Genomic DNA, 19,597 nt, shown 5'->3' with positions numbered 1-19,597 from the left:
CAAAAAGAAAGAAAGAAATTATTTCATATGAATGTCCTAAGAATCCAATGAAGCACGAAACTGAGGCACAAGAAGCAATGTGCCCAACACATGAAGCTACTGACTCAAAAAAACCATGCTCTGGGAGCAGTGTTTTTTCCAACCTTTTTTATCTCATGGCACACTTGAACCTATAAACTTCCCCAGCACACTTATATTAGTTGATCAAAAAAAGGAGTAAAAACATATATACACACACACACTTAACTATGCTTTGAACTTCTTTTAAAAATAATTTAATTCCAGGCGGCGCCTGTGGCTCAGTGAGTAGGGCGCCGGCCCCATATGCCGAGGGTGGCGGGTTCAAACCCAGCCCCCGCCAAGCTGCAACAAAAAAAACAGCTGGGCGTTGTGACGGGCGCCTGTAGTTGCAGCTGCTTGGGAGGCTGAGGCAAGAGAATCGCTCTAAGCCCAAGAGTTAGAGGTTGCTGTGAGCCGTGTGACGCCACAGCACTCTACCGAGGGCGGTACAGTGAGACTCTGTCTCTACAAAAATAATAATAATAATAATAATAATTTAATTCACTTTTTTTTTTTTTTTGGAGACAGAGTCTCACTATGTTGCCCACGGTAGAGTGCCGTAGTGTCACAGCTTACAGTAAGCTCAAACTCTTGGGTTCAAGTGATTCTCCTGCCTTAGCCTCCCAAGTGGCTGGGACTACAAGTGCCCACCACAACACCTGGCTATTTTTTTGGCTGTAGTTGTTATTGTTGTTTGGCAGGCCTGGGCCAAGTTCAAACCTGCCAGTTCTGGTACATGTGGCTGGTGCCCTAACCACTGAGGTGCCTGTGGCTCCATATACCGAGGGTGGTGGGTTCAAACCCGGCCCCGGCCGAACTGCAACAAAAAAATAGCTTGGCGCTGTGGCGGGCGCCTGTAGTCCCAGCTACTCGGGAGGCTGAGGCAGAAGAATCGCCTAGGCCCAGGAGTTGGAGGTTGCTGTGAGCTGTGTGATGCCATGGCACTCTACCAAGGGCCATAAAGTGAAACTCTGTCTCTACAAAAAAAAAAAAAATTACTGCTCTAGGCGGCTCCCGTAGCTCAGTGGGTAAGGGTGCCAGCCACATACACCGAGGGTCGTGGCCCAGGCCCAGGCCAACTAAAACAATGACAACTGCAACAAAAAAATAGCCAGGCATGGTGGCAGGCCTCTGTAGTCCCAGCTACTTGGGAGGCTGAGGCAAGAGAACTGCTTAAGCCCAAGAATTTGAGGTTGCTGTGAGCTATGACGCCATAGCACTCTACCCATGGCAACAGCTTGAGACTCTGTCTCAAAAAGAAAAAGAAAAAAAGAAAATCACTGCTCTAGAGTCTAGAGCACCTAGAAAAAGAACACTGCCAATTAAAGGGAAGTGACTTACTCTGCGTTTACTTCAAAATGGGGAACCTACAAAACCAAAATTTAGTAGTACTGATCCAGCACTATAAGGGAAAGACATTTCTCTGATAAAAGGGAAAGATCTAGGCTTAGCATCCATAGCTCAGTGGTTAGGGAGCCAGCCACATACACTGAGGCAGGCAGGTTTGAACCCAACCCAGGCCTGCTAAACAATGACAACTGCAATAACAAAAAATAGCCGGGGGCGGCGCCTGTGGCTCCAAGGAGTAGGGCGCCAGCCCCATATGCTGGAGGTGGCAGGTTCAAACCTAGCCCCGGCCAAAAACTGCAAATAAAGAAAGAAAGAAAGAAAAACAGCTGGACATTGTGGCGGGTGCCTGTAGTCCTAGCTAGCTACTTAGGAGGCTGAGGCATGAGAAATTGCTTAAACCCAAGAGTCTGATTTTGCTGTGAGCTGTGATGGCAAAGCACTCTACCAACAGCAACATAGTGCGACTGTCTCAAAAAAAAAAAAAAATTTCTTTTAAAGACAAAAAAATGCTATACAGAAACACAGACTTTTAATTTTATCTTCAATTTTATTCCTCCATGCTCAAAACTAATAATACTTCAGACTCTCAGAAGATAGCCTTATAACATACCAGTACACCAATGGACAGGCATATATTACCCTACTGTCCTAACTGAAGCTCTCTAAACTAACGTCTGGTTTTTTAAGTTTTGTGAACTCTGGATATAACAATAAAAATTAGTTTTCTACCCAGAAACATGGTGGACAAACTCTGAAATGTGGGAAGAAACAAGCAAATGCCAACTTTGTGTGCTATCTAAATGACTAAGCAGGCTTTCCAAGACATTTCTAACTTGCTGTTGTCTAACTCTAGAAAATCTACAGGCTTGGCGCCTATAGCTCAGTGGCACCAAACACATACACTGGAGCTGGTGGGTTTGTATCCAGCCCAAGCCTGTCAAACAACAATAACAACTACAACCAAAAATTAGCCAGGCATTGTGGCAGGCACCTGTAGTCCCAGGTACTTGGGAGGCTGAGGCAAGAGAATTGCTTAAGCCCAAGAGTTTGAGGTTGCAGTGAGCTGTGATGCCACCGCACTCTACCAAGGGTGACATAATAAGACTCTGTCTCAAAAAATAAATAAATAAAACAAATCCCAAGTTGGGCACTGTACCTCAGGCCTAAACTCCCAGTGACTCAGGGGTAAGGGAGGAGGACTACTTGAGGCCACAAGTTTTGAGACCTGCCTAGGCATAATAACTCTCTCTCCAAAAATTTTAATTTAACTAGGCGTGGTGGTACACTCTTATAGTCCCAGCTACTCAGGAGGCTGAGGCAGGAGGACAGCCTGAGTCCAGGAGTTTGAGGCTGCAGTGAGCTATGATCTTACCCCAGTTCTCCAGCTTGGGTGACAAAGCAAGACCTTATCTCTTAAAATAAATGTCACTGATAAATAAAAATTATTAATTGTATAAATTCTCTACATTTCTGTCAAAGAACTTTTTTTTGAGACTCAGTCACCTTGGGTAGAATGCCATACATCATAGCTCACACCAACTTTAAACTCTTGGGCTCAAGCAATCCTCTTATCTCAGTTTCCAAAGTAGTTGGGACCACAGGCACCTGCCACAGCACCCCACTAGTTTTTCTATTTCTAGTACAGACCAGGGTGTCGCTCTTCTTGCTCAACCTGCTCTGGAACTCATGAGCTCAAGCAATTCACCTGTCTGGGACTCCCAGTTTGCTAGGATGATAGGTGTGAGCCACCATGCCTGGCCTGGAGCTATATATTTAAGAAATAATTTTTGTTTCCCTACTAAAAAAATTGCAAGGAACAACTCCTCCCATCAATTCATATTTATGTGTCATCACATCTATCAATGAAATGGAAAAATGTACAGAATTACATAGCATCAATTTTTCTGAAAAAACTCAGGATCCTGAGTAGCATGGACTATAGGCACACACCACCACACCCAGTAACATCGCATTTAATAATACCAATTCAACAATTCATCTACAATGTTTTTTGCCCTTTCCACAAAAACAGAGATTGCTTGATTTATCCAATGACCTATCCCCTTTCAAATAACATCTTGACTTCTTTTATGCCAAAGAAAGAGAAGCTACCACAAGAGATGAAAGTAGAAACTGAACAAAGTAGTGACTCTAGGACTCAAATTGTCAGCTTCCCAATACCAGATCTCAAATATTTAAGAGTGTTTCTTGGGTAATCTATTTTAACAAAGGCAATTCATTAACTGAGTTTAAAAGCAAACACTATAGGCTCGGCACCTGTGGCTCAAGCGGCTAAGCCACCAGGCACATACACCTTAGCTGGTGGCTTAAAATCCAGCCAGGGCCCGCCAAACAACAATGTCGGCTACAACAACAACAAAAAAAAATAGCGGGGCATTGTGGTGGGTGCCTGTAGTCCCAGCTACTTGAGGGGCAGAGGCAGGAGAATCCCTTGAGCCTAGGAGTTGGAGGTTGCTGTGAATAGACAGCTTAAGGCAAGGAAAGGCAAGGAAGGAGAGGCAGGGAAGGAAGGGGAGGGAGGGAGGGAAGGAGGGAGAAAGGAAGGAAACACTACACTTGAGCATGGTGGCTCATGCCTGTAATCCTAGCACTCTGGGAGGCTGAGGTGGGCAGATTGCTTTGAGCTCATGAATTAGAGACCAGCCTGAGTTAAGAACAGCAAGATCCCTGGGAGGCCAAGGTGGGTGGAAAGCTTGAGCTCACGAGTTTGAGACCAGTTTGAGCAAAAACGAGACCCCCATCTCTACTAAAAATAGACAAACTAGGCTCAGCACCTGTAGCTCAGCCGCTAGCTAGGGTGCCAGCCACATCCGCCGGGGCTGGCAGGTTCCAACTCAGCCCCAGCCTGCCAAACGATGACAACTACAACAAAAAAATAGCTGGGTGTTGTGGAGGGCACCTGTAGTCCCAGGTACTTGGGAGGCTGAGGCAAAAGAATCGCTTAAGCCCAAGAGTTTGAGGTTGCTCTTGGGTTGAGCTGTGATGCCAGGTCACTCTACCAATGGTGACATAGTGAGACTCTGTCTCAAAAAGAAAAAAAGAAAAACCAAGGGAAGAGGATCACTTAAGCCTGAGTTGGAGGTTGCTGTGAGCTATGACGCCACAGCATCTACCCAGGGTGACAGTTTGAGACTCCGTATCAAAAAAAAAAAAAGGGCTCGGCACATGTGGCTCAAGTGGCTAAGGCGCCAGCCACATACACCCCAGCTGGCAGGTTCAAATCCAGCCCAGGCCTGCCAAACAAAGATGTCGGCTACAACCAAAAAAATAGCCGGGCGTTGTGGGGGCGCCTGTAGTCCCAGTTACTTGGGAGGCAGAGGCAGGAGAATCGCTTGAGCCCAAGAGTTGGAGGTTGCTGTCAGGTGTGATGCCACTGCACTCTACCCAGGGTGACAGCTTGAGGCTCTGTCTCCAAAAAAAAAAAAAAAGAGCAAGACTCTTTCTCTATTAAAAATAGAAAAACTGGCTCAGCACCCATAGCTCAGTGGTTGGGGGGCCGGCCACATGCACTGGGGCTGGTTGGGTTCCATACCCAGCTCGGGCCTGCTAAACAACGATGACAAAAAAATAGCTGGGCGTTAGCTGGGCGTTGTGGCAGGCGCCTGTAGTCCCAGCTACTTGGGAGGCTGAGGCAGGAGAATCGCTTAAGCCCAGGAGTTGGAGGTTGCTGTGAGCTGTGTGAGGCCACGGCGCTCTACCGAGGGCCATAAAGTGAGACTCTGTCTCTACAAAAAAAAAAAAAAAAAATAGCTGGGCGTTGTGGCAGGTGGCTACTTGGGAGCAAGAGTTTGAGTTGCAGTGAGGTATCAAGATGCCACAGAAGTCTACCCAGGGCAACAAAGTGAGACTGTCTCAAAAAAAAAATAAAAAAATCTTATTTACGTGTTTTCCCTTACTTCTATTCTGTCCAACTTCTCATTTTCTTTTTCAATATCTTACCTTCTTCCACCAAATAAACATACTGTCACCCAGTTAACATTTCTTTCCAAATTTATAAGACCATCACAGAGAATGATCACCACTCTTTTCTTTCTTCCAGTTAGTTTCTTCCTCCAAAATGGAGTTTAATTTCCTCACTTAGTCTACTACAAAACTTTACTCTGAATTCTGTACCTGAGACATGAGTTCCAAAATATAACATACTAAGTGACTGCTGTCTAACTTTCCAAGTCTTATGTTTCCTTTCTTTTCTGGTACTTTTGTAAGTCATTAACTGGACTTTCCTCTGAGTCCCCAGTAGCAGACACAATAATTCAGATTTAGAAAGGGAAACTAGCTAATGACTTGTCGTTTTATTTATGTTAATACAAAACATCACTGACATTCTTTAACCAACTTTTAAGCAAAGTTTAGTGTTTTTTGTTTGTTTGTTTTTTAAGAGACAGTCTCACTTTATTGCCCTCGGTAGAATGCCGTGGTGGCACAGCTCGCAGCAACTTCCAACTCCTGGGCTTAGGTGATTCTCTTGCCTCAGCCTCCCGAGTAGTTGGGACTATAGGCACCCGCCACAATGCCCAGCTATTAAGTTTAGTTCTTGACATCTAGGTTAGGGTACCACTAAAGAAGCTTCTATCTTAATGTAATTGATAGCAACTAAGTCAGAAACGCTACATCTACCTCTATCTACCAAATGTCCGTACTCCACGAACCCCTCAAAAGGAATCCTAAGTAATGGGAGACAGGAACATTCTCGAAGGGTGAGGTAGTAGAAAAATTTATAGATTTGAGTTACTCTGGGCCACCATTTCTCCATCTATAAAACCTCACTAACACAACTTCTAAGGTCCTTATGGCTACGATAATCCAGAACCCCAATCTTTCTCATGTAGCTTTACATGGAACACGTGGAAGTAAAGAACCTTTTAATCTACTGAACCGACCCAAATTCTCAGGTATTATCTTAAAAAGCTAACAAACTTCTGACTTGCCCTCCCTTAACCCTCAGGCTGCCCATTTCCCTCATAAAAATGCCAAGGCAAATAAAGCCCATCCCACACGACGGTGAAGGAAGTGCCCATGAGACCGTATTCGGGTCTCAAGCCGCTGCCACCGAAAAGACAGGCCCACCGTGGGCGCCCAATAACCGCTGAACGAATGAATGAGTACAACCAGATAAACAGACGTTCCCTTAGCGTGGGCTGCAACTGGAGACTCCAGGCCTAGACCCCACCAACGTCCATTCCCTCCCAAGGCTTGGGAAGTCGACCCTCCGGGCTGCAGGGTCGCGGGCCCCGCCCCTCCCCCAGACCAGAAGGTGTGCGCCGGGGCGCGAGACTTCAGAGCCGAGAGGGCCTGGGACGCCCCGCGCTTCCGCCCGCCTTGAGGGGAGGAGGAGCTTGCGGAGCCGCCGCCGCTCCAGCTCCCCACTTACCGAGGTGCGGTGGGGGAAAGTACGAGGAGTGAGGGCACAGGCCCGTCCGCCACCCGCCGCTCACAGAGCAGCGCGCGGCCGCCACGAAACCGTCGCCGCCGCCGCTGCTACCCGCCGCCGCTCCAGGCGCAGCGCGCAGAGGGCCCGACTGCGTCACACGCCGCCCACCCTCACAGGCTCGCTCTGGGCGTTCCGCCCTCGCCTTCTGCGCATTGGTAGACGAGGCCGCCACTCTAGTTCCGCCCTGTTATTCATTGGGTAACTAGTCTTTTGAAACAGAACATGAAGGCGGTCTTCCGGAAAACAGGCGAAGGGGAAGAGGAGGGGCAAAAAGAATTACGGGGAGGAAAAGGGGAGGGGTGACGGGGGAGACATGGAGTCCTGCTCCTCACCACCGCGGTTGGCTGTGGGCGATTCGTGACGTCACACAGGCTCCTTGAAGTGGACTGGTGAGAGGCTGGAGTTGGGGAGCACCCAGTGGGTTGTGGTAGAAGAGTGGTGACGTTATAACGATGCTCCGCCCCCTTCCTGGGAGCGGAGGTACTTGAGCTGCGGGAGCACCAGCCAATCAGAGGGAAGGCCCCAGAATGGCGTGGTAACTATTCTACCCTTTCCTTACCCTAGCGCGCGGGCGGTGATGGGAAGGCTTCACGGTCGCACAGCCAGCACTTCTTGGCCAGACCACGTGCGTAGCTGACGGCTCTCTCAAGGAGGTTCTTATGTCCCCTTAGTTTGCCTGTGACTGTTCTGAGGCTCTAAATCCCGATCTTCATTTCTTATGACCCAGGCTTGCGCCAACATACCTTTTCTGTTTCTGAATTCCTGGGATAGATATTAAGAGCATTTACGATGCCCTTAGAGTCTAGTACAAATGAGGATTCTTGTTTTCTTTGTTTGTTTGTTTGTTTTTGAGACAGAGACTGGCTATGTTGCCCTCGGTAGACGGCCATGGCGTCTCTTACAGCAGTCTCAAACTCTTGGGCCCAAGCTATTCTCCTACCTTAGCCTCCCAAGTAGCTGGAACTACAGGAGCCCGCCACACCATCCGGCCATTTTTTGTTGCGGTTGTCATCGATGTTTAGTTGGCCCTGCCAACTGCCACCCTCAGTGTATGTGGCTGGCGCTGCAACCACTTTTCTATGGGCGCCAAGCAAAAATGAGCATTCTTGGAACTACCCAGATGCACGTTAAGAACCCCCGCATAGGCTCGGCACCTGTAGCTCAAGCGGCTAAAGCTCCAGCCACATACACCACACCTGGTGGGTTCGAATCTTGCCCGGGCCTGCCAAACAATAACAACTGCAACCAAAAAATGGCTGCGTGTTGTGGTGGACGCCTGTAGTCCCAGCTACTCGGGAGGCTGAGGTAAGAGAATCGCTTAAGCCCAGGAGTTGGAGGTTGCTGTGAGCTGTGATGCCATAGCACTCCACTCAGGGCGATAGCTTGAGGCTCTGTCTCAAAATAAAAAAAGAACCCCTGCATAATGTTTCCACCAACCTCCGTTACTTCCCTGTCACTTTGTATCCTATTGTTTACGTTTTGTTTTTTTGTGTCCTGGGCTCGTGGTGGAGGTCAGAGCTGCAGTTTCTTGGTGTTCCTTTCCTCTTTGGGCCTAGCTCAGAGCATAAGCCTGATAGCACAAGAGGGAAAGTTGGAGATCTCAAACAGAATAGCAGGAGCCGTACTCGGCAAAACGTATACAGACATACCTCTGCCATGATCTCTTCTGGAACATCAATGCAAGATTGAAATGGGTGGGGTGGGGGTGGGGGAGACACAGGTGAATCTAAATACTATAGGTTTTTCAGTGGTAGCAAGGGATTAGAGATTATTTATTTATTTGTTAAAAAAAAAACTGAATTATTTTAGTCCCATGTCTCAACCTCGGAGGGGCTGAAGGCTTTGGTGATCATCAATAGCCAGTGATTTAGTCAATCATGCTTACCTTATAAACCTTCCATAAAACCTCAAAAGGACCGGGTTTGTGGAGCTTCCAGATAGCTGAACATGTGGAGTTTTCTGTAGTGCGGAGTGCCCACAGAGGGCTGGAAGCTCTGTGCCCCTTCACATAGAACCTTGCCCTAGGTATCTCTTCAGTTTTATCCTTTGTAATTACTTTATAATAAATCAGTAAATGTAAAAAAAAAAACAAAAACTGAATTATTGGGCGTCGCCTGTGGCTCAAAGGAGTAGGGCGCCGGCCCCATATACCGGAGGTGGTGGGTTCAAACCCAGCCCCGGCCAAAAACTGCAAAAAAAAAAAAAAACAAAAAACTGAATTATTTGCAGAGATGAAAGAAATGATACATTGTAAATGCTCAGTAGATGTTTGAAGGAGGAAAAAAAAATTAAGCACTGCAAAACTACAACATAGTTCCCTGTCTAGGTACAGGGAACCTAGGATGTTTGCTCATTGCCCAAACATCCAGTTATTGAGACAATGAAGATAGATGACAGTAGGAGGGGAGAAGATGCCTCAGATCTTCCAAGTAAGAGGAGGTCCTGAGCTTTAAAAGGAGGGGCCACTGTGCCTTCGGGCAGGTCGTGGTATATCTCAGGAGGGGCTAAGCCGTGACTGCATGTGAAGACAGGTTGTAGGGGATGGTTAGTCTTGCCCTCAGGAAGTCTGCTTGGGAATTTGGCTAGAGGATTATATAGAGATCATCGAAAGATTTTCTATGGGTTGGAGGTTACAAGCTCATGGCCCCACTGATGTGTTTCCCTCCACCCTAAAAATTAATACATGGATGGACAAATTGTAAAGCTATTTTAAACATCTGACTACAACCACCTTCCCCCAACTCTTCCATCTGAACACCACTTTGTTCCCACCACTGTTCCTTGCCTTTGCTCTACTTCAGAAAGTCCTTAGCTTTCCCTGAACAGTTACAGTAAAGTAACTTCCTCTCTGCCCTCCTGGACCTTTGATTTCTTGCCCTTTATTTATTTATTTATTTATTTTTTGTAGAGACAGAGTCTCACTTTATGGCCCTCGGTAGAGTGCCGTGGCTTCACACAGCTCACAGCAACCTCCAACTCCTGGGCTTAAGCGATTCTCTTGCCTCAGCCTCCCAAGTAGCTGGGACTACAGGCGCCCGCCACAACGCCCGGCTATTTTTTGGTTGCAGTTTGGCCGGGGCCGGGTTTGAACCCATCACCCTCGGTATATGGGGCCGGCGCCCTACCGACTGAGCCACAGGCGCCACCCGATTTCTTGCCCTTTTATTACTCAAACCCAACTATGTTTAAGCCTCTCCTCTATTTATTTATTTTGGTGTCTATAACAAAAGGCATACATAGATTTTTTTTTTTTTTTTGAGACAGAGTCTCTGTCACCCAGGCCAAAGTACCATGGTATCAGCCTAACTCACAGCAACCTCAAACTCCTGGGTTCAAGAAATCCTCCTCCTCAAATCTCCCTAGTCACTAAGACTACAAGCATCTGTCACAATGCCCGGCCAGTTTTTCTATTTTTAGTAGAGCCAAGGCCTCCCTCTTGTTCAGGCTAGTCTCCAACTCCTGAGCTCATGCTATCCTCCTGGCTTGGCTTCTCAGAGTGGTAGGATTACGGGTTTGAGCCACCACAACTGGCCAGTGCTTTAGATTTGTGATATATGAATGAGTAATCTATTTTCTTTAGTGGAAATAGTAGCAGAAGTGTGGACTTTGGAGTCATCGAACACTGGGTTTAAATCTGGAACCAATCATGTATTAACTGAATGAATTTGGGCAAATTTCCTAGCCTCTTTGAACCTCAATTTCTTTTTTTTTTTTTTTTGAGACAGAGGCTTATTATGATGCCCCCAGTAGAGTGCTGTGGCGTCACGGCTCATAGCAACCTCCAACTCTTGGGCTTAAGCAATTCTCTTGCCTCAGCCTCCCACGTAGCTGGGACTACACGTGCCTCCCACACTCAATTTCTTTGTATATAAAATGAGTGTAACAACTGTATTTACCACACAGGTTGTTGTGAGAATTAAATGAGATAATACATGTAAAGCAGTCGCCACAGTACCTAGTACACGGTAAGCCACTCAATAGGTGATACATATTCTTTAAAAATACCAAGGAGTTTCCATTCTAAATATTCTCTTAAGTCTAAGACATGGATTCTGACAGAGAAAGGAGGCTCAGAAATATATCTTTTCTTTTGCTATAAAACAGTTCTGAAAGATATGTCTTAAGTGAGTAAGCAAACAGGTACATTGAGTCCAAAGTACTAATAGGTATGCAGCAAAATAGTGCATACTTGTGGAAAGACTGGAATAATACACAATTCTATGAGGAATGCTCCAGGAAGGAATTTCCTGTGACCCTGATGATGTGATTTCCTTTTTTGAAAAGAGTCTCATGTCGCCCTCAGTAGAGTGCTATGGCATCACAGTAACCTCAAACTCTCGAGCTCAAGATATTCCCTTGCCTCAGCCTCTCTAGTAGCTGGGACCATAGGCACCCAACACAATGCCTAACTATATATTTTGTTGTTGTTTAGCAGGCTCAGGCCTGGTTTGAGCCCATCAGCCCCAGTGCATGTGGCCAGCACCCTACTGGGTGGTGATATGATTTCTAAGCAACTCTTATTAGGTACTTTGGTAAGCATGTGATGCACAGGTCATCATTTCCAAGGACTTCTGACAAGGGAAGACATCTTTGTGGAGCCACCCAGTCCTACTCTATATAATTCTCAACACTCCTCTCGGTTATCATCTTCCTTCTACTCTGAAGACAAGGAGTTTGGTGAATGCCCACATATGCTTGCTGAGGCAAGCTTTGTCCTAGGCTTTAGGAGCCCAAAGATGTCCATGGCTCAACATTTTGCTCTTGCCAAGAAAGACCTAAGGAAAGTCCATCTCTGTCCTAGGAGCTCCCAGTCTCTTATACACATGACTTCAGAACTCACTGTAGGCAATAATGAAGGTGTTGGTGTTCAGGGAAGAGACAAACCTGTAAGGAGTGCAAGATCTTGGGAGGCTGAGGCAAGAGAATCACCTAAGCCCAGGAGTTTGAGGTTGCTGTGAGCTGTGCACTTTACTCAGGGCAATAGCTTGAGATTCTGTCTCAAAAAAAAAAGAGCACAACATCATGGAAGAGTAAGAGACTTCTTTCTGGAGTGATGGGAGTGATGGTTCTAGATTTCTTATATGGTACACTGGGAAAAGCAGCAGAGTTTGAGTCAAACAGAACTAACTTCAAGTCCTAGATCTACTTTTTAATGTTTTCCACAAATTATTTAGCTATTTTTGTGCACCTGTTTCCTTGTCTATGAAATGGGTACAATACTTTATATTTTGTAACAAGGTTGTGAAGGTCAAATAAGGTAATAGAATTTGCAAGTCTTCAGTACTATTTGGCCCATAGTAAACACTCATGTAAATATTTTTCTTGTTTAAGAGAGTCTTAAGCTATCACCCTGGATAGAGTGCTGTGGCATCATAGCTCACAGCAACTTCCAACTCTTGAGGTCAAGTGATCCTTTTGCCTCAGTTTTTTCTATTTTTAGTAGAGATGGGGGTCTCAATTTTTTGCTCAGGTTGGTCTCGAACTCCTGAGCTCAAGCATCCATCTGCCTTGGCCTCCCAGAGTGCTAGGATTACAGGCGTGAGCCACCGTGCTTGGCCCCCTCATGTAAATATTGATTCTCTTTCTATTTTCCTATAACCTGATAAGGAAGGGTGAGGTTTGGAAATAGCATGTAACTGGATTTTTAGAGACCATTTAGTCCGTTACATTTAATTAATTTCCTGGTGTCAGGATTTTAGCTAACACATTTTATACTTTGCATTTGTCCAAATCTTTCCGTTTCTCTACTTTATTTTTTTTTTTTTTCTCAAGACCATCTCTGGCTTTGTTGCCCAGGCTAGAGTACAGTGGTGTCATCACAGCTCACTGAAACCTCAAACTCCTTGGCTCAAGCCAATCCTCCTCCCTCAGCCTTTCAAGTATCTGAGACTACAGATGCATACCACCAAGCCTGACTATTTTTTTTTTCTTCAATAGCATCAATTATGTTAGGAGTATTTTTTTTTTGTTTGTTTGTTTTTTGTAGAGACAGAGTTTCACTTTATCGCCCTCAGTAGAGTGCCATGGCATCACACAGCTCACAGCAACCTCCAACTCCTGGGCCTAGGCAATTCTCCTGCCTCAGTCTCCGGAGTAGCTGGGACTGCAGGCGCCCGCCACAACACCCGGCTATTTTTTTGTTGCAGTTTAGCTGGGGCTGGGTTTGAACCCGCCACCCTTGGTATATGGGGCCGGCGCCCTGCTCACTGAGCCACAGGCGCCGCCCTAGGAGTATTTTTTTTTTTTTTTTTTAAGATGGGGGGTCTCGATATGTTGCTCAAGTTGGTCTCAAGTTCCTGGCCTCATGTAGTTTCCCCATCTCAGCCCCCCAAAATCCCAGTAGCTAGAATTATAGGAATGAGCTGCTGTGCCTGGCCTTTTATTTTATTTTGCTTTATTTTATCTTGATTGATTGATTGATTAAGACAGAGTCCTACTGGGCGGCGCCTGTGGCTCAGTCGGTGAGGCGCCGGCCCCATACCGAGGGCGGTGGGTTCAAACCCGGCCCCAGCCAAACTGCAACCAAAAAATAGCCGGGCGTTGTGGCGGGTGCCTGCAGTCCCAGCTACTCCGGGGACTGAGGCAGGAGAATTGCCTAGGCCCAGGAGTTGGAGGTTGCTGTGAGCTGTGTGATGCCACGGCACTCTACCGAGGGCGATAAAGTGAAACTCTGTCTCTACAAAAAAAAAAAAAAAAAAAAAGACAGAGTCCTACTGTCTTACACCAGGTCATTTTTTAACCCCCAAAAGAAACTTCCTATCTTCCCCTTCTCTTAGACCCTGGCAACCACTAATCTCTTTTCTGTATGGATTGCCTGTTCTGGACATTTGATATAAGTAGAATCATACAATATTTGACTTTTGTGCTGGGTTTTTTCACTTAGCATGGTGTGTAGCATGTCTTAGTGCTCCCTTTTTATAGTTGAATAATATTCCATTGCATGGGTATTACCACATTTTGTTTATTCATAAATCAGTTGATGGATATTTGGGTTGTTTTAACTTTTTAGCTATTGTGAATAATGCTACTGTGAACATTTATATTTGTGGATATGCTTTCTATTCTCTTGGGTTAATGCCTTCAATTGAAAATTGAAGTGAAATTGCTGGATTATACAGTAAGTCTGTGTTTTTAAGTATTTATTTATTTATTTATTTTGCAGTTTTGGGCCGGGGCCAGGTTTGAACCCATCACCAGTATATGGGGCCGGTGCCCTACTCCTTTGAGCCACAGGCACTGCCCTATTATCTTTTATTTTATTTTATTTTTTTTTTTTTGAGACAGTCTCACTATGTCACCCTTGGTAGAGTACTATGGTGTCACAGCTCACAGCAACCTCAAACTCTTGGGCTTAAACGAGTCTCTTGCCTCAGCCTCCCCAGTAGCTGGGACTACAGGCACCCACCACAACGCCCGGCTATTTTTTTGTTGTAATTGTTGTTTGGCAGGCCTGGGCTGGGTTCGAACGCGCCAGCTCCAGTGTCTGTGGCTAGTGCCCTAGCTGCTGAGCTACAGGCACTAAGCCTTGGAGGTTTTTTTTGAGATAGAGTCTCACTTTGTTACCCTTGGTAGAGTGCTGTAGTGTCACAGCTCTCAGCCACTTCAAACTCTTGGGCTCCAGGGATCCTCATGCCTCAGCCTCCCAAGAATCTGGGACTACAGGTGCCCGCCACAACACCTGGCTTTTATAGATGGGGTCTTGCTCTTGCTCAGGCTGGGCTCAAGCCTGTGAGCTCAACAGCAATCCATCCACCTCAGCCTACCAGAGTACTAGGATTACAGGTGTGAGCTACCGCTCACAGCCCTTAAGTTTTTTTTTTCTACCTGTCAAATGGTTTATTTCTGATTTAGTGTGTTAGTTTTTTTAATTTAATTTTTAAAAATAATTGAGGTGGGGCGGTGCCTGTAGCTCAGTGAGTAGGGCACTGGCCCCATATACCAGAGGTGGCGGGTTCATAACCAGCCCCGGCAAAAAAATAAATAAATAAACTGCAAAAAAAATAATAAAAATAAAGACAAATCCTCCTTTAAAAAATAAAATAAAATAAAATAATTGAGGTGAATTCTGCATAAGGTAAATTTTTACACTTTTAAAATGAACCATACAATGGCATTTAGTACATCACAGTGTGGTTTAACTACTATCTGTAGCCAGTTCCAAATATTTCTATCACTGCAAAGTGAAACCCCTTATCAACTAAGCAGTATTTCCCTCTTCCCCTCTTCCTCTAGCCACTGGTAACCACCAATCTGCAGTTGGTCTCCATGGATTTATTTATTCTTACATTTTTTTATAAAAGGAATCATACAGTATGCTATTTTTTGTGTTTTGCTTCTTCCACTTAGCGTGTTTTCAGGGTTTAGTGGGTTATAACATGTATCAGTACTTCATTCCTTTTTATGGACAAATAAAATTCCATTGTGTAGATATATTACAATTTTTTTTTTTTTTTTTTTTTTTTTGGTTTTTGGCCAGGGCTAGGTTTGAACCCGCCACCTCTGGCATATGGGACCGGCGCCCTACTCCTTGAGCCACAGGCGCCGCCCTATTACAATTTTTTTATCCATTCATTTGTTGGTGAACATTTGAGATGTTTCCATCTTTTGGCTATTGCGAATAGTGCTGCTGTGAATAAGCATGTACGCGGATCTATTTGAGTACCTATTTTCAGTTCTTTTGGGTAAATACCAAGGAGTATAATTGTGGGGTCATATGAGAACTTGGTGTTTAACCAAGTTCGTGTCAGTCAGGAACTTCCAAACTATTTTTCAAAGTGGCTGCCCCATTCTACATTCCTACAAGTATTATATAAGAAGGTTCCAATTTCTCCTCTCCACATCCTAGCCAATACTTATTTTCCTTTTAGTTTTTCTCCATTATAGCCATTCTGCAGGTACAAAGTAGTATCTCATTGTCATTTTGATATTCATTTCCCTAATGACTAATAATGTTGAGCACTTTTTCACTACTTATTGAACATTTATCTCTCCTTTCTTACATTCTTTTGGATTATTCCATTTTTCCTACCATACCAGCTTTGAAATTAAATTCTCTATTTCTAGGCCGGGCGAGGTGGCTCATACCTGTAATCCTAGCACTCTGGGAGGCCGAGGCCGGTGGATTGCTTGAGCTCATGAGTTTGAGACCAGCTTGAGCGAGAGCGAGATTCCATCTCTACTAAAAATAAAAATAAAAATAACAGGTAAGATGATTGCTCCAGCCCTAGTTGAAGGTTGCTGTGACCTATGATGCCATGGCACTTTACCCAAGGTGACAGCTTGAAACGTCTCAAAAAAAAAAAAAAAATTCTCTAGGGCGGCGCCTGTGGCTCAGTGATAGGGCGCCGGCCCCATATGCTGAGGGTGGCAGGTTCAGACCCAGCCCCGGCCAAACTGCAACAAAAAAATAGCCGGGCATTGTGGCGGGCGCCTGTAGTCCCAGCTGCTCGGGAGGCTGAGGCAAGAGAATCGTGTAAGCCCAAGAGTTAGAGGTTGCTGTGAGCTGTGTGACACCACGGCACTCTACCCGAGGGCGGTACAGTGAGACTCTGTCTCTACAAAAAAAAAAAAAAAAATTCTCTATTTCTATTATTATTTTAGTGCTCTCCTTAGAAATTACCACATTGATTCTTTTTTTTTTTTTTTTTCTTTTTTTTTTTTGTAGAGACAGAGTCTCCCTTTACCAAAGTGTCGTGCTAATCATACTTCACATCCATTCTTTTTTTTTTTTTTTTTTTTTTTTGTAGAGACAGAGTTTCACTTTATGACCCTTGGTAGAGTGTCATGGCATCATACAGCTCACAGCAACCTCCAACTCCTGGGCTTAAGCGATTCTCTTGCCTCAGCCTCCCGAGCAGCTGGGACTACAGGCGCCCGCCACAACGCCCGGCTATTTTTTGGTTGCAGTTCAGCCGGGGCCGGGTTTGAACCCGCCACCCTCGGTATATGGGGCCGGCGCCCTACCGACTGAGCCACAGGCGCCGCCCCCACATCCATTCTTAATTTACCAAAGTGTCATGCTAATCATACTTTTGGGTGTGTGTGTGTGTGTGTGTGTGTGTGTGTGTGTGTATGTGAGAGAGAGAAAGAGAGAGTCTTGCTCTGTCACCCATGCTGGAATACAGTGACACAATCATACCTCACTGTAATCTTGAAGTGCTGGGCTCAAATGATCCTCCTAATTCAGCTTCTCAAGTAGTTGGGACTACATGTGGATACCACCAAGTCTAGCTAATTTTTTTATTTGTTGTACAGAGTTTTGTTGTGTTGCCCAGACTGGTCTCAAAATCCTGGCCTAAAGCAATCCTCCTGGCTTGGCCTCTCAAAGTGCTGGGATTATGGGAGTAAGTCACAATGCTCAACCTAATCAATACCTTTTTTATTTTCCCTTTTTTTTTCTTGTTGTTGAGACAGAGTTCTACCCTATGCCCTGAGCAGAGTCCAATGACGTCATAGCTCACTGCAATCTTGGACTCAGGCTGTGGGCATCCTCCTTGGAGCCGCCGGGATTACAGGCACTCGCCGTGGTGCCCGGCTGGGTTTTTCCATTTTTTTTTTTTTCATGAGTCGGGGTCTTCTCTCATTCAGACAAGCCTCGAACTCCTGAGCTCAAGCAATCCTCTCATCTCAGCCTCCCACAGTGCTGGGATTACAGTTGTCAGCCACAGCGCCAGGCCTAATCAATACCTTTATAGCATTTCCTGAGATGGAAAGGAGAAGAGAGAACATTCCAGGCCAGATGAGCAAGCAAAGAGAAAGTGTAGATTCAAGAAAGAGCTAACTGGGCCCAGGAGGGCCAATTAGGACTTCATCCTAGAAGTGAAAGGGGAGCTAGAGAAAGTTCTGTACAACAAGGAAGATTTAGTTACTGTTTAAGTCAGAAAAGGGCTAGAGCAAGATGAGTGAGTCTGGGGTGGGTAGTTTAAAACCATCCAAGAAGGATGTCTTCATCATGAAAAGGATCTGTGAGGTTTGGTGCCTGTAGCTCAGCGGCCAGGGTGCCAGCCACATACACCGGGGCTGGCAAGTTCAAACCCAGCCTGGGCCTGCCAAACAACAATGACTACTACAACAAAAAAATAGCCAGGCATTATGGCAAGCACCTGTAGTCTCAGCTATGTGGGAGGCTGAGGCAAGAGAATCACTTAAGCCCAAGAGTTTGAGGTTGCTGTGAGCTGTGATGCCACAGCACTCTACCAAGGGTGACGTAATGAGACTCTGTCTCCAAAAAAGAAGAAGAAGAAGAAGTTAAGCTTCATAGAAGCAGGCAGTGTAACTATAATGTAAAATTTGTGGTGCTGAAGGAGTGCCAGATCATGAAGAATGTTGAATATAACACTAAGTGGCCAGGTACTGTGGCTCACGCCTTAATCCCAGCACTTGGAGGCGGAGGCAGGTGGGTTGCCTGAGCTCACAGGTTTGAGAACAGCCTGAGCCAAAGGGAGACCTCTTCTTTAAAAATAGCCTGGCATTGTGGCAGACGCCTATAGTCCCAGGTACTTGAGAGGCTGAGGCAAGAGAATCGCTTGAGCCCAAGAGTTTGAGGTTGCTATGAGCTATAACGCCATGGCATTCTACCAAGGACCATAAATTGACACTGTCTCAAAAAAAAAAAAAAAGAAAGAAAGAAAAAGAATATAACACTAAGGAATTTGCTCTTGATCCTAAAAACCTTGGGGAGTTGCTAACTAATTTCTTTGAGACTCAGCGCCTGTAGCTCAAGCGGCTAAGGCACCAGCCACGTACAACACAGCTGGCGGGTTCAAATCCAGCCCGGCCCTGCCAAACAAGGACAACTACAACCAAAAAATAGCTGGGCGTTGTGGCAGGCGCCTGTAGTCCCAGCTACTTGGGAGGCAGAGACAGGAGAATCGCTTGAGCCTAGGAGTTGGAGGTTGCTGTGAGCTGTGATGCCATGGCACTCTACCCAGGGTGACAGCTTGAGGCTCTGTCTCAAAAAAAAATTAGACTTCCTAGGCCATAAAGAGTGTTCAGAATGTGTTATTACCATGAAGATGTAAATAGGAAAGATGTGATGGTAACCGTGTCTACCTCAGAGATGAGGTGGTTCACTGGCTCATGCCTGTAATTCTAGCACTCTGGGAGTCCAAGACAAAAGGATCCCTTGAGCTCAGGAGTTGCAGACCAGCCTGAGCAAGAGTGAGACCTGTATCTACTAAAAAACTAGAAAAAATTAGCCAGTGTCTTGGCGGGCACCTTTAGTCCCAGCTACTCTGGAGGCTGAGGCAGGAAGATAGCTTGAAACTAGGAGGTTGAAGTTGGCTGACTAGGCTGACCCCACCACGCTCTACCCTGGGGCAACATAGTGAGTGACTCGGTCTAAAAAAAAAGATATTAAAAAAGAGGAATCTGGGTTCTTCCTCAGGTTTATGGATCAGACAGGGTCATGGAGGGAAGGAAACCTTAACAACTGTTTTCTGGAAATCAATCCTGTTCTTGCAGGGAGTGACCCAAGGCTGGGGACTGGAGAGTCTCTCCGGACAGGGCAGAGCGCCCTCTCCTGATTAAAGGTGTGAGCAGCACTGGGCCACAGTTTCTAGAGTGAGCCTCCCTGATCTTACTACCTTTCCCTTTGTTGAAAAGTCCCCAGAAAGTTTTGGAGAGCAAAATTTGGGGGAAGGGTGCCGACGTTGAGATAAAACTGCTTTAATGTTTCAGAAGGAGAGGCAGGATAATCCAGTGAGAATAGGTAGGGAGGCAGAGAGACCAGGGTCA

The 19,597-nt window shown here is 45.7% G+C and overlaps 2 protein-coding genes across 32 annotated transcripts in view; one reads left to right on the top strand and one right to left on the bottom strand.

Moving 5' to 3' along the window:
- Positions 1-7,118, bottom strand: part of NUP98 (nucleoporin 98 and 96 precursor) — a 140,291-nt gene extending 133,173 nt beyond the window's left edge. For all 3 annotated transcript variants that reach the window (XM_053560822.1, XM_053560823.1, XM_053560824.1), the window contains exon 1: positions 6,803-7,118. The gene's annotated coding sequence lies outside the window, so the exon portion shown is untranslated. The remainder of the gene's footprint in view (positions 1-6,802) is intronic.
- Positions 7,119-7,156: 38 nt separating this feature from the next.
- PGAP2 (post-GPI attachment to proteins 2) overlaps positions 7,157-19,597 on the top strand; it is a 29,827-nt gene continuing 17,386 nt past the window's right edge. For 12 of the 29 annotated variants that reach the window (XM_053560846.1, XM_053560841.1, XM_053560842.1 and 9 more), the window contains exons 1-2: positions 7,179-7,397; positions 15,926-16,065. The gene's annotated coding sequence lies outside the window, so the exon portion shown is untranslated. Of the gene's footprint in view, positions 7,398-7,426; positions 7,516-15,925; positions 16,066-19,324; positions 19,424-19,597 lie in introns of those variants that run through there. The other 17 variants (XM_053560843.1, XM_053560844.1, XM_053560835.1 and 14 more) reach the window with 9 other exon arrangements.

This window comes from Nycticebus coucang, chromosome 14, assembly GCF_027406575.1.
Source record: "Nycticebus coucang isolate mNycCou1 chromosome 14, mNycCou1.pri, whole genome shotgun sequence".
In the NCBI taxonomy this organism is placed as follows: Eukaryota; Metazoa; Chordata; class Mammalia; order Primates; family Lorisidae; genus Nycticebus; species Nycticebus coucang.
The sequence above is the reverse complement of the archived record's forward strand: the minus strand, read 5'-3'. Positions and strand labels throughout refer to the sequence as shown.